Here is a 15,344-nt window from a genome sequence, read left to right as displayed (position 1 = left end):
GAGGAGTTCTGCGTGGGGTTGCTTGTTGCGTTTCCAAATATACTTGGAACATGAGCAGGATAGTGAGGGGTCCTGTTTCCCCTTTGCAAATTTCTGCATTGATTAGGGTCTATTCCAGCCTCACGGAGCATGTCTGGTAAGATCCTACGACGAGCATTGATAAACCAGTATTCTACCTACAGGTGAAGGAAGAAATAAATCAGTCATATTATTACATGTCCAAGCAAGATTATATAAACAATATATATATTATATAATGTATTCTGTAAGAAATATAAGCCCAAATCAGCTTGTAGTATTTTTTTATTTTTATTTTTAGATTTGCCTGTTTCGTTATGGCTAAGATCTATGTATTATACAGTATGTATGTTTTAGGAGGGTTCAGACGACCCCACTTTTAGCCAACCCACTGGGGAAAGATTAGTACAACGGGTCGCCCTCTGCTCAACATCACCTACCATTAGCAAAGAACACAGTCATGTGACAAAACCTTTTAGATCAATAATTTGCTGTAGAAATATCAGCTTCCTGCCACACCATTATAAAATGTGAACATGGCCTTTACTGCCAACAGCTAAAGAGAGGGAAATCCCTCCAGAAAACAAGCCCTCATCCTAAACAAGTGGCTTCTGATAGGAAGACTCAGAACTGCTATATGACAGCACAAATAAGTGTATACACTATGTATTTCTAGTGGTCAGTGTTGGAATTCTGTAAGGTGTGTGTGTGACCTGAGATATAGCGCGGCCCGCAATTTATGGTAAGTGTTATAGGACAAAAACTTTTAGAATTTTACCTGTAACAATGTGAGTCCAGTTATTTGTTCCAATATGTCTTTTTCTTCGTTTGTAGGATAAGGATTGAGCATGTGGTGACTTAGCCAGTCACGAAGAACTTTCACAGCCTCTTTGGGCAGATTTCCTCTGCGCCTCCTTTTGGCAGGTGGTGATTGTCCATTACTGCTTTCTTCTTCTTCTAAAACATTTGTGCTGCTTTCTGATTTTGCTTCAGATTTTCTCTTTCTTTGTCCAGTAGGTTGACTATTCTTGCTACTCTCTCCTCCATCTGAATTATTGCTTGTGCTTTCTCTTTCAGATTCATTACTTAAATGATCGGTCTGATCCTCCTCCTTCTTGACCGATTCTGTAATACAAGACAAGGGGAGTCAAACAATGGTACAAATCCACATATAATAGCATTTATGATGTTTATGTGTAATATTCTCTGAATAATAATATATATATTAGGAAAGGTTATTACTAAGTGCTGCACATGATGGGTTAGATAAGGGAGGAAAAAATAAAAAAACTAATAATAATAGTAATAACAATAAATATAAACAGCAATAATTATGAAAATATATATTAAAAATATAGATCATAACAATTATAAGATAGATAGCTAGATAGATAGATAGATAGATAGATAGATAGATAGATAGATAGATAGATAAATAGGGACCATAACAATTCTAAAAAAAAAAAAATGTATAAAAATATTAACCAGAACAATTCTAAAAAAAACAAGTTGATGTGGGAATGTGTAGATCAGAGGTACTGTGCTTGGTGGTAAAGTGAGAACAATCAACATACTTAAAAAGGTTGTCTGCTCCACTTGTGGTATTGAGGAGTTCTGCGTGGGGTTGCTTGTAGTGTTTTCCAATGCACTTGGAACAGTGTTAGAAGAATGAGGGGTCATGTTTCCCCTTTGCAAATTTCTGCATTGATCAGGGTCTATTCCAGCTGCACGAAGCATGTCTGGCAAGATCCTTCGACGAGCATTGATAAACCAGTTGTTAATCTACAGACGAAGAGAGAAAAGAAATCAGTCAAATTATTACATGTCCAAGCAATATTATATTTTTTCAACTGTCAAAAAAACTATTCATGCCGTAAAATAGTTGCCAGATTAAAATTCATCCCCACTCCCACACACATTGCACCACTCTTACCCTTACATTTTGTCTGGTATTGCAGCACAGCTCCATTCACTGTAATGAGGCCAATCTGCAATACCAGATACAGGCTGATGACAAGAGTGGAGCTATTTAGGGGTTGTGTTTGTATTCACTTTTTACCTGCTCTCCATAGAAGGATATGGAAACAGTAAAAGAAATAAATAAACCAAAATGACGCTGCTTTTTTTTTCTCTAGATTTGCCTGTTTCGTTATGGCTAAGATCTATGTATTATACAGTATGTATGTATGTTTTAGAAGGGTTCAGATGACCCCACTTTTAGCCACTCCACTGGGGAAAGATTAGTACAACAGGTCGCCCTCTGCACAACATCACCTACCATTAGCAAAGAACACAATCATGTGACAAAACCTTTTGGATCAATAATTTTCTGTAGAAATATCGGCTTCCTGCCACACCATTATAAAATGTGAACATGGCCTTTACTGCCAACAGGTAAAGAGAGGGAAATCCCTCCAGAAAACAAGCCCTCATCCTAAACAAGTGGCTTCTGATAGGAAGACTCAGAACTGCTATATGACAGCACAAATAAGTGTATACACAATGTATTTTTAGTGGTCAGTGTTGGAATTCTGTAAGGTGTGTGTGTGACCTGAGATATAGCGCGGCCCGCAATATATGGTAAGTGTTATAGGACAAAAACTTTTAGAATTTTACCTGCAACAATGTGAGTCCAGTTTGTTGTACAAAAATTCCTTTTTCTTCTTCAGTAGGATAGGCATTGAGCATATGGTGACTTAGCCAGTCATGAAGAACTTTCACAGCCTCTTTGGGCAGATTTCCTCTGCGCCTCCTTGTGGCAGGTGGTGATTGTCCATTACTGCTTTCTTCTCTTTCTAAGGGAATTTTGCTGCTTTCTCCTTCAGTCTGATCCTCCTCCTTCCTGACTGGTTCTGTAATGCAAAACAAGGGGAGGTCACAAACAATGGTACAAATCTATATATAATAGCATTTCTGATGTTTATGTGTAATATCATCTAAATAATAATATATGTATTAGGAAAGGTTATTACTTGGTGCTGCACATGACGGGTCAGTTTAGGGTGGAAAAATAAAAAACTAATATTATATATATGTATATACCATTATAAATATATATAAATAAATATATAGATTTATATAAAATTATGTAAAAATATAGACCATAACAATTATAAAAAATAATATAAAAATATAGAGCATTACAATTGTAATATATAGATAACCATAATTTAAAAAAAAAATACATATTAATATATTTCTATAAAAAAATGTTAACCAGAACAATTATAAAAAAAAATTAAAAAAATAAAAACACCTGAGAGGTGTGAACACTGCAGTAGTTGAATGCATCCCTCAAAATGGCTCCCTCCTGGGAGTGTATGGGGCTATGTGTACACATAAGTGGTCTTTGCATGCAAGTAGTCAGTAACATTGTTGTATACCCTGAGAAGAGATCTTTTCACCTTCCCTATTATTAGCATATTCCTCTTCTGACCTTTCCTCATTTACAGCACCCCCTCCCCCATACCAAATAGTGATAGTAACTTAAATAATTTGCCCAGTTTGGACATATAAAATCTATTTCTACAAGTATATAAAAGAAATGAACCATGCAATATTTTATTTCATGTTGCAGGATAAATAGGTCTGGTTAGTATTAGATTTCCAATAGCTCTTAGTATATATAAATTATAAATATTGGTTATATAAAATTTCTAAAAATATAGAGATTTAAAAAAATGTACAAAAATAGTTGTTCAGCTCTTATAAAAGAAAATATCTATTCTATGCTAAACATACACTCTGTAACAGACAACACACAGGTATTGTGGGGACATTAGGGACCCTTGTAATAAAAGGGTGGATATGGATAGATACTATCGGCCAAATCAGACCAAAAGGGAGAGTAGAGAGTCATATACATTAGATTGACAACAGATCACATCACAAATGTCAGCAATACATTAATAAAGGAACATAAGGTTTTGCCTATCCATAGGACATGGAATAAGTGTGTAATGGCAGGGGGACCCCTGATCATGAGGACAAGCATGTAAATGGGGAGAATGATCCAGTATGTACAGTAAGGAAGGAAAAGAAAATAAGAAAAATACATTGTAATTTGTAGGACAAACCACATTAAAGTATAAAACTGGACATATAATAAGCAGAATAAAATGCATACATCTTTCTATACAGCACAACAGTCAAAATGTCCACATATAATGTACAGTCCAAGAGATACAATAAGGCAAAGTTTAGGGAAAAAAACACATGTGGACAGACAGTACAAGCACATCGTCCAGCACAACAGTCCCAAAAACCCATTATCACCCCCTCTCTGCACTATGGAGGTCATCCATGTTATAGGCTCCCTTATAATACTTAAGGTGGAGTTTTTTCATTGTGTGGTTTTGCTCACACTGTGCATCAAGCAGATGATCGCCAATGCTTAGCTTAGATAATTTGCAGAATAACAGATAAAGTGCAAAAAAAAAAAAAATCACCCAAAAACAAAAATCTCCCTTACAGATCAGAGTGACAGATTACGGAGTGTCCCTTTAATCATCATAGTAAGATACATAAAGCCAAAGACTTACTTTCAGATTTGTAGCTCATGATGATTCCTCTGTGGTCCTTCAGTCCAGGTGAGCAGAGACGTCTGTCTTACAAACAGATGTTCAATGTTCTACTGACTGTTGGAGACATTCTGGGACAGGTATAGTGAATTTTTGGGGCGGAGCATCGCAGTGATTGGTCGCCCTGGCTAGAAGTGGACAAGGTGTTAATTAATTTCCATCAGGTTTCTGTCACTTGTTGTCCAATGAATGAAACTTCTATTCTTATTTAACTAACCCTATTATAGCCGAAGTGAATACACTTAACCCCTCGTTTGCTGGTTCTGTACATGAAATGATGTCTCAGCACATCTAAGAGGCTTCCCAGCAAATTGTCTATCATCTATGGGTTCCGATAATTGTCACATTGCTTTGTCCCATGGCTGTCTGGGCTTTTAAATACTTGCCATGTGTAATTTTTGACAATTCTGTCAATCCTGTTTATTTAACAGCACAAATGTGTTTTCTTTTGAAAATGATCTTTACCAACAATGCAGAGGGACCGCGATGGGCATGAAATTTGTGCCAAGCTTTGCAAATATTTAAAAGGACAAATTTGAAAAGGATTTTAATTACTCCAAACATAAATGGATAGAAAACATTGTATTCTATGTAGGTTAAATAGACAACCTACTTTTCATATAATAATAATAATAATAATAATAATAAATTGTATTTATATAGCGCCAACATATTCCGCCGCGCTGTACAATTTGTAGGGTTCAAATACAGACAGAAAGATACATTACAAAGAAAGTCATTTCACACAATGGGACTGAGGGCCCTGCTCGCAAGAGCTTACAATCTATGAGGTAGAGGGGGTGACACAAGAGGTAGTGGGGGGTGGAAAAACACCCCTGAGGCCTTGTCTGAATTTACTATTCACTTGAATACAAATAACTGAGGACTCTCATTTACAAGTAGTAATTCAAAGTCACAGCTCGAATATTTAGATCTAGTTCTTAGTTCACATAACAATAGAATCACTACCAAGACTTCTTTCAAAAAAGTGGATGGGAATAGCCTACTTGATTTCTATAGCGATCATTATCCTAAATTTTTAGTCCAATGTTTCTTGTTCCCAGTTCAAACGACTGAGAAGAAACTGTTCATAAAGAAAGATTTTGAGGATCAGAGTAAAGTTATGAGTAAAAGGTTTTTGGTGAAAAGATACCCCCTGTGAAATCATTAGAGAAGCCTAAATTAGGGCATAAAATTTGACCCAAGCAGAATGCTTGGCCCTCAGACCCACAAATAAAAGCCAAAAAGAAAACCAAGAATGTTGGCAAATGAACTTCTTTACAATTTATAATAGATCCCACGGAGTGATAAAAGATATCTTAAAACAACATTGGTGCATACTCCGGAATGATCCAGTTCTAGCAAAATTTTACCAAAAGAACCAGCCATTACATTCCGTACAGCCAGGACGATAAAAAACATCCTGGCTCCTAGTAAACTCCAGACGCCCAAAAAAACAAATACTCTTCGTCCATTATCAACTGATACTGGCGGAACCAGAAAAGGCGTATACAGATGTGGCAAAATACGGTGTAAATGTTGTCTGTTCATTTGTCACAATACCTTATGTTTTAAAAGTAACAGTACAGGGAAAATGTATCCAATCAAACAATATTTTTCTTGTGAGACAGATTTTGTAGTATATCTTATCACATGTGACTGCGGTTTACAATATGTAGGGCGAACTACGATATCATTAAGAAGCAGGATCAATGACCACAGATTTAATGTCTCCAAAGGATACCAGAAACACAGTCTATCCAAGAACGCATCTGAAGTGTATCATTGTAATTTTAAACATTTTCATGTTATTCCAATTGAACAAATCCCTTTCTACACGTCTAATCGGTTTGAAAAACTAAGGAAAAGGGAAATGTTTTGGATTTTTAAACAAACTAGTAACCCATTAACTATGTACATATATATATATATATATATACAGGGTGTCCCAAAAAAAATGTATACACACCTTAAATAATTGTAAATTTGGGGTTTATTATAATTTGAATAATTTTCAACATGTAAAAGAATTTACAAATATCATTCTATTGTCTTGTTATTGCGTGTTCTCAAACTCAGTTTAATGGGCTCAGTCTGTAAAGAAAGAACAAATAATTGAGTTATCAGCTGCTAAAATGTGTATACATATATATATGAAAGAACTCTTGTTATAAAAACATCAGCTTCTAGTACTTTTAGTCCTTCAAACCTATCATTTTAGTTACATTACATAGAAGTATATGGTTATAAAATTTAATTAATTAGACTAATTTACAATGATGAGCTCAATTTTATCTTTTTAAAGAAAAACATTGGTTTTTATTAGTAGTATTGCCCTGTAATAAGATTGCCCTTCACCAATACTGAAGGGCACTTATGTATTTGATATATACCTGACTTAGTTATTGTATTTTTAACTTATTTTTTCATATCACACTCCTGATGAACTGGGCTTTAGTTTTGGGCTCAGTGAAATGCGTTGAGAGGAATGGGGACTTAGTGTTGGCCCGTACTGGGATGTATTTTGGTATGGAAGGATTGAGCAGACTGTCGGGCATTTACTGCTTTTTGAAGGCATCTGTGTAGTTATCCTTCCCCAACAAAATAAGTGTGTGTGTGTGTGTGTGTGTGGGGGGGGGAGTTATTACTCACTCATCCCCAGTATTGCTCTTTCGTATAATATGTGCTATACTCCTTGAATGGGCCAATTATAGTATTATACAGGCACTATTATAGCCTACAGCAGAGACTACGTTTTTTAGTGGAAACTGTGGCAGAGCACAATACTGTAACAACTAAGTGTCAGCTTGCTTTCATATTGTATCTGATCCACTAATTATCCTGTTGTGGTGTAAACAAATCGCACTTTTGTGTAACACTGACCTTTATTTACATTGTTATCCCTGAAATACCGGACCTTGCATAACAAAAAGTGAACAAGTGTGGATCAGTGTAACAAAGGTTATCACTGTTTTATAGGTCTTTTTGTAACATTAGTATACAGGGAGTTTTCTGTATGTATAGACAAGAACTATCCCTAGACTTAGGGATTAGCTGTATGTAATGAAGAAAATCTTCTCTTTCCCTACATTTGGTCTGCAAGGATAAACTTAACATCAATCTGGCCTTATCTTTTTAATATTTACATGGGTTTTTATATGATCATCAATAAAGGTTAGGTTTTATTTTATATTTTTTGTATCCTTGCCATTGGAATTTGGAAATAATCCTTTGTGTGAAAGCCTGCACTGAAATCCACTTTTGCCCCTTTTTCTCTTTTGGCATTAAGAAATCCTCATGGCTTCTAGTTGTGAGTTTGGGGGAGTTTAGATGTAATACAGCTGGAGGGGGAGGTCACTTCATAGTCTTCAAAACCCTACCGATCTGCTGGTATAGGTCTCAGGTGCTATAAAGCATAGAAGTGTGGTTCTGCTGTGATATGAAACCACGGATCTTGGATAATACACAAAGGAAAGTTTGCACATGTGGCCAGAGCATATCTTATTGATATATTGATTTAGAATAATATGACATTGTGTAAAGTCTTCTCTTGCTCTAGTATCTGAGTCAGACTGAGCGTTCCCACACTGGAAACAATGTGAATAAAAATGCTAATAAACTACCATAGCACATAAGGCCATCCACCTTCAGTAATTCACCTTTTCTATAGCCAAAGGCAACATTTTGTTGCATCCCAACCCCTCACTGTTCCTTGACAATGTGACAGAATAAAAAAAAAAAACCTCATGTCAAATAGAACATTATTATGTTAAGAGGACAAAAAAAGGTTTCCAAACATTCATGCTTCATGTTGTTCTATTGTACTTACCTGTTATGAGTCTTCTGGAGTATTTCATGGTAATGAGTTGCAAATTTACTTTTGTTTTCAGAAGCCAGACTCTGCTCCATGTGAATTACGGTTTATTTACATGATTTATTCAGACACAATGGATTTCAACACTTGCTTAGCATGATATGCACTTTGTGTAATTCAGCTTGACCTGCTCTTACACCAAAATTAACAAAATTATAAAATAAAAGCAAAAACTTAAAGTTTTATCATCTTTCTATCATTATGCACTCAACCATATTTTTTTTCAGTATAGATCTGTAATTGCAGATAGTATATGAACCTATTTATTTCTATAGCACCATAGTTTTTACAGATAGGTGTCTGGGCCGTAGAAACCCTCTGTAAAATATGGAGCAGGGGGTATTTCTGTCTGTATTGGCTGCACAGATAAACAGACAAATCTATATGATCATCAGGGGTGTAACTTGCAGGGGTGCAGAGGTTACCCACTGCTCACCCCTGTAAGTTAAACTCAGAAAAATCCACCGCTCAAATTCAGTAGTGGGCACGTCTCATGTGGATGTAGCTTAAAGGGGCTGTCTCATAACAAGGATCCTATCTATACTGCTAGTTTATGTGGATATAAGACTTTTCCTAAATACATTGGTTTATCAAAATTGCTTGTGTGGACTACACTTTCTGGGTTACCCCTACTAGATCGCGTCTGACGAAGGTCATAACACTGAAACGTTATCCTTAGATCTAGTTTTGCCTACATACCAGTTCTATGCCTTATGTCCATGGTGTATCAACTGTAATGTATTTTTCACTGCTTCAATAAAAACATTTTTTTGCATCATATCCTAACAAGTGTGCATAGCAGAATCTTCCTATATGTATGGCCTCATAAGGGCACAGCAATCTCTACACTCTGCCCCTAGGTGTATGGCCTTATAAGGCTGATGCAATCTCCAAATTCTACTACTGTGTCACTGTTTAACCTCCTCACTTTACTGCTGCTTTCTTTCTGCCACTGGGTAATTGAATAGACTAATAAGGCTGCTGCAACATAAACAATCTGCCGCTAAGTCACTGTATGGCCTCATAAAGTTACTGCAAACTCCACACTCTGCCACTGGGTCAGTGTATGGCTGCAATCTAAACATTCTGTCACTGTATGGCCTCTTCACACTTCTGCTGCCACTGCACTCTGCCACTGGATCACTGTATGGCTTCAGGCAGCTGCAACTTCCATGCTCTGCTACTGGGTCACTGTATGGCCTCATAGGGCTACTGCAACTTCCAAACTCTCCCACTGGGTCACTGTATGGACTTATTAGGCTGCTTCAACCTCCTCACACTGCTGCATTTCCCCCACTCTGCCACTGGGTCAATGTGTGGCTTCATAAGGTTTCTGCCACATCCTCACTCTGCAAATGGAAAACTGTATGGCCTCATAAGGTTGCCGTTAACTCCATGCTCTGCCACTGGGTCAATGTATAGCCTCGTAAGGCAATAGCAACTTCCACATTCTGCCACTAGGTGTATGGCCTCATAAGTCTGTTGCAATCTCCACATTCTGCCACTCTGTCACTGCTCACCCTCCTCCCTCTACTCCTGCCTTCTCTTTCTGCCACTGGGTAAATTTTTGGCCTCATAAGGCTGCTATAACATTCACAATCTTCCACTGAGTCACTGTATGGCCTACTTATGCTGCTGCAACCTCCACACTCTGCCACTGGGTCAATGTTTAGCCTCATAAGGCTACTGCCAAATCCACACTATGCCACTGTGTCGATGTATGGCCTCATACTAATGTTTCAATCTCCACACTTTACAACTGAGTCACTATTTGGCCTCCTTGCGCTATTGCAAGCTCCACAAGCCTGACGAAGTGCACTAAGCACGAAACGATCGTCGCTGTTTGTTTCTTTGCATCATTCTGTCTTCTGTACCCCGATGGTCAAGGTTTGACCCTTTTTTTAAAGAGGATGAAATAAAAACGAATGTTTTATGTATCCCGTGGCCGGTGAGTGCCCTGTTTTCTACATTTCACAAGCTCCACACTCTGCCCCTGAGTCAATGTTTAGCCTCATAAGGCTACTGACAACTCCACACTCTGTCACTGGGTCACTGTATGGCCTCCTCATGCTACTGCAGCCTGCACACTCTGCCACTGGGTCAATGTTCAGCCTCATAAGGCTACAGCAATCTCCACACTCTGCCACAGGGTTACTGTAAGGCTTCATAAGGCGGTTACAATATAAACATTCTGCCGCTGGGTCACTGTATGGCCTCAAAAAAACTGCTTCAACCTTCACACTATGCCACTGGGTCAATGTATGGCCTCCTCACACTGCTGCAATCTTCACACTCTGCCTCTGAGTCACTGTATGGCTTCATAAGGATGCTGCAATCTCCCCGCTCTGTCACTGGGTCACTTTTTGGCCTCATAAGGTTTCTGCCACATACTCACTCTACAACTGTTTATCTCTATGAGCTCAAAAGGCTACTGCCCACTCCACATTCTGCCATTCCACTGGGTCACTGTATGGCTTCATATAGCTGCTTCCACCTCCACACTCTGCCATTGGGTCACTATGTGGCCTCCTTATGCTACTTTAACCTCCACACTCTGTCATCTTCATATATCTGCCGATGGGTCAGTGTATAAGCCTCATAATGCAATAGCAATCTCCAAAATCTGCCACTGGGTTACTTTATGGATTCATAAGTCTGCTGCATTTTAAGCATTCTGCCGCTGGGTCACTGTATGGCTTTTTCACGCTACTACTGCCATCCTACTCTGCCAATGGGTCACTGTAAGGCTTCAGGCTGCTGTAACCTCCACATTCTTCTTCTTGGTCTTTGTATGGCCTCATAAATCTGCTGCAGCTTGCACACTCTGCCACTGGGTCAATATATGACCTTCTTACACAGCTGCATTTTCCACACTCAGCTACTGGGTTAATGTATGACCTCATAAGGATGCTGAAATCTCCCATCTCTGCCAGTGGATCACTGTATGGCTTCATATAGCTTCTGTCATATCCTCACTCTAAAACTGGGTAACTCTATGGCCTCTTAAGGCTACTGCCATTTCAATGCTCTGCCACTGGGTCACTGTATGGCCTCATAAGGCTTCTGCCACATCCTCAGTCTGCAAATGGGTAACTTTGTGGCCTTATAAGGCTGTTGCCACTTCCACTCTCTGCCACTGGGTCACTGTATGGCCTCATAAGGCCACAGCAACCTGTACACTCTGCCACTAGGTATATGGCCTCATAAAGCTGATGCAATTTCCACATTTTGCCACTGTGTCGCTGTTTACCTCCCTTACTCTACTGCTGCCTTATTTCTGCCACTGGGTAATTGAATGGATTAATAAGGCTGCTGCAACATGCACAATCTGCCACCTTGTCACAGTATGGCCTGATCTTGCTTTTGCAATCTCCACACAATGCCACTGTGTCAATGTATGGACTCCTCATGCTGCTGCAACCTTCACACTCTGCCACTGGGTCACTGCATGGCCTCATAAGGATTCTCCCAACTCCTCCCTCTGCGTCTTGGTCACTGTATAGCCTCATAAGGCTGTTGCAATCTCCACATGCTGCCACTGGGTCACTGTATGGCCTCATGCTGTTGCAACCTCAACACTCTGCTACTGGGTCACTGTTTGGCCTCATTAGGCTACTTACAACTGCACACTATGCCACTGCGTTACTTTCTGTCCTCATAAGGCAGCTTTAATCTCCACACTCTGCCACTAGGTCACTGTATGGCTTCATAAGGCTTCTGCCACATCCTCAGTCTTCAAATGGGTAACTATATGGCCTCATAAGGCTGATGCAACTTTCATGCTCTGCCACTGGGTCACTGCATAGCCTCATCAGGCAAGAGCAACCTCCACACTCTGCCACTAGGTGTATGTCCTCATAAGGCTGCTGAAATCTCCTCATTCTGCCCCTGTGTCACTGTTTAGCCTCCGTAATTTGATGCTGTGTTTTTTTCTGCAACTGAGTAATTTTATGGCCTCATAAGACTGCTGCAACATTCCCAATCATCCAGTGAGCCACTGTATAACCTTATAAGGCTTCTGCAACCTCCACACTTTGCCACTAGCTCACTGTATGGCTTGTATGGCTGCTGCAGCCTCCAAACGCTGCCACTGGATCACTGTATGGCCTCCTCATGCTTCTCCAACCTCCACACTCTGCCAATGGGTCACTGTATGGCCTCATATGGCTACTGCCAACTCCACACTATGCCACTGGGTTAATGTATGCCCTCATAAGGTGGCTTTATCTCCACACTCTGCCACTAGGTCACTATATGGCTCCATAAGGCTTTTGGCACATCCTCATTCTTCAAATGGGTAGCTCTATAGCCTCATAAGGCTGATGCAACTTTCACGCTCTGCCACTGGTTCACAGCATAGCCTCATAAGGCCACATCAACCTCCACACTCTGCCACTAGGTGTATGTCTTCATAAGGCTGCTGAAATCTCCACATTCTGCCCCTGTCACTGTTAATCCTCCTCACTTTACTGCTGCCTTCTCTTTCTGCAACTGGGTAATTGTATGGCCTCATAAGGCTGCTGCAACATTCCCAATCTGCCAGTGAGCCACTGTATGACCTCATAAGGCTCCTGCAACCTTCACACTTTGCCACTAGGAAACTATATGGCTCTTCAGGCTGCTGCAGCTTCCAAACGTTGCCACTGGATCACTGTATGGCCTCCTCATGCTGCTGCAACCTACACACTCTTCCACTGGGTCACTGTTTGGCCTCACAAGGCTTCTTTCACATCCTTACACTTCAACTAGTTAACTCTATGGCCTCATAAGGCTGCTTTGATCTCCACACTCTTCCACTAAGTCAATGTATGGCCTTATAAGGCCACAGCATCCTACACACTCTGTCACTGGGTCTCTGTATGATCTTATAAGGCTGCTTCACGGTCACTGTATGGCCTCATGACGATGCTGCAACCCCCACACTCTGCCACTGGGTCACTGTTTGGCCTTATAAAGCTACTGCCAACTCCACACTCTGCCTTTGGGTCACTGTTTGGCCTCATACGGCTACTGCCAACTCCACACTCTGCTATTGTGTCACCTTATGGCCACATATGGCTGCTGCAATCTCCACAATCTGCCACTGGGTCACTGTATGGCCTCCTTATGCTGCTGCAACCTCCAAACTCTGCCACTGAGTCACTGTTTGGCCTTATAAAGCTACTGCCAACTCCACACTCTGCCTTTCGGTCACTGTTTGGCCTCATACGGCTACTGCCAACTCCACACTCTGCCACTGGATCACTACATGACCTCCTCATGCTACTGAAACCTCCACACTCTACCACAGTATCAGTATATCACCTCATAATGCTGCTGCAACCTCCACACTCTGCGACTGGGTCACTGTATGGCCACATATGGCTGCTACATTCTCCACACACTGTCACTGGGTCACTGTTTGGCCTTGTAAAGGTACTGCCAACTCCACATGCTGCCAATGGGTCACTGTTTGGCATCATAAGGCTACTGGCAACTTCACACTCTGCCACTGGGTCACTATAGAGCCTAATAAGGCTGCTTCAATCTCCAAACTCTGCCACTGGTTCACTACATGGCCTCTTCACGCTACTAAAACCTCCATACTCTGCCACTGGATCAGCATATCGCCTCATAAGGCTTCAGCAACCCTTAAACTCTGCCACTGGGATACTGTATGGCTTCTTAAGGCTGCTGTAACCTCCATACTCTGCCACTGGGTCACTGTATGGCCTTATAAGGCTGCTGCAACCTCCAAACTCTGCCACTGGGTCACTGTATGGCCCCCATAAGGATGCTGCCAACTCCATAGTCTGCCACTGGGTCCCTATATGGCCTCCTCATGCTACTAAAACCTTCATACTCTGCCACTGGGTCAGTATATTGCCTCATAAGGCTTCAGCAGCCATTAAACTCTGCCACTGGGATACTGTATGGCTTCATAAAGCTGCTGCGACCTCCACACGCTGCCACTGGGTCACTGTGTGGCCTCTTCATACTGCTGCAACCCCCACACTCTGCCCTTAGTTCACTAATTGGCCTCATAAGGCTGATTCAATCTCCACACTCTGCCACTGGGTCAATATATGGCCTCCTCATGCTACTGAAACCTTCACACTCTTTCACTGGGTCAGTATATCGCCTCATAGGGCTGCAGCAACCTCCAAACTCTGCTACTGGGATACTGTATAGCTTCATAAGGCTGCTGCAACCTCCACACTCTGCTACTGGGTCTTTGTATGGCCTCATAAGGCTGCTGCAGCCTGCATACTCTGCCACTGGGTCACTGTATGGCCTCTAAGGCTGCTGCAACCTACACACTCTGCCACTGGGTCACTGTCTGACCTCATAAGACTGCTGCAACCTCCACACTCTGCCACTGGGTTACTGTATGGCCTCATAAAGATGTTTCAATCTCCCCACTGTGCAACTGGGTCACTGTATTGCCTCATGAGGCCACAGCAACCTCCACACTCTGCTACTAGGTGTACAGTACAGACCAAAAGTTTGGACATACCTTCTCATTCAAAGCGTTTTCTGTATTTTCATGACTATGAAAATTGTAGATTCACACTGAAGGCATCAAAACTATGAATTAACACGTGGAATTATATACTTAACTAAAAAGTGTGAAACAACTGAAAATATATCTTATATTCTAGGTTCTTCAAAGTAGCCACCTTTTGTTTTGATTACTGCTTTGCACATTCTTGGCATTCTCTTGATGAGCTTCAAGAGGTAGTCACCTGAAATGGTCTTCCAACTGTCTTGAAGGAGCTCCCAGAGATGCTTAGCACTTGTTGGCCCTTTAGCCTTCACTTTGCAGTCCAGCGCACCCCAAACCATCTCGATTGGGTTCAGGTCTGGTGACTGTGGAAGCCAGGCCATCTGGC

The 15,344-nt window shown here is 40.7% G+C and overlaps 1 long non-coding RNA gene across 1 annotated transcript in view; it reads right to left on the bottom strand.

Moving 5' to 3' along the window:
- The window catches only part of LOC142188750 (uncharacterized), an 83,210-nt gene extending 68,751 nt beyond the window's left edge, over positions 1-14,459 (bottom strand). Inside the window, exon 1 of the long non-coding RNA XR_012713079.1 lies at positions 14,415-14,459. This is a non-coding gene — a long non-coding RNA (uncharacterized LOC142188750). The remainder of the gene's footprint in view (positions 1-14,414) is intronic.
- Between the last annotated feature and the right edge of the window lie 885 nt (positions 14,460-15,344).

This window comes from Leptodactylus fuscus, unplaced genomic scaffold (assembly GCF_031893055.1).
Source record: "Leptodactylus fuscus isolate aLepFus1 unplaced genomic scaffold, aLepFus1.hap2 HAP2_SCAFFOLD_74, whole genome shotgun sequence".
NCBI lineage: Eukaryota > Metazoa > Chordata > Amphibia > Anura > Leptodactylidae > Leptodactylus > Leptodactylus fuscus.
Note: the sequence above shows the minus strand (reverse complement) of the source record. Positions and strands in the feature narration are given on the sequence as shown.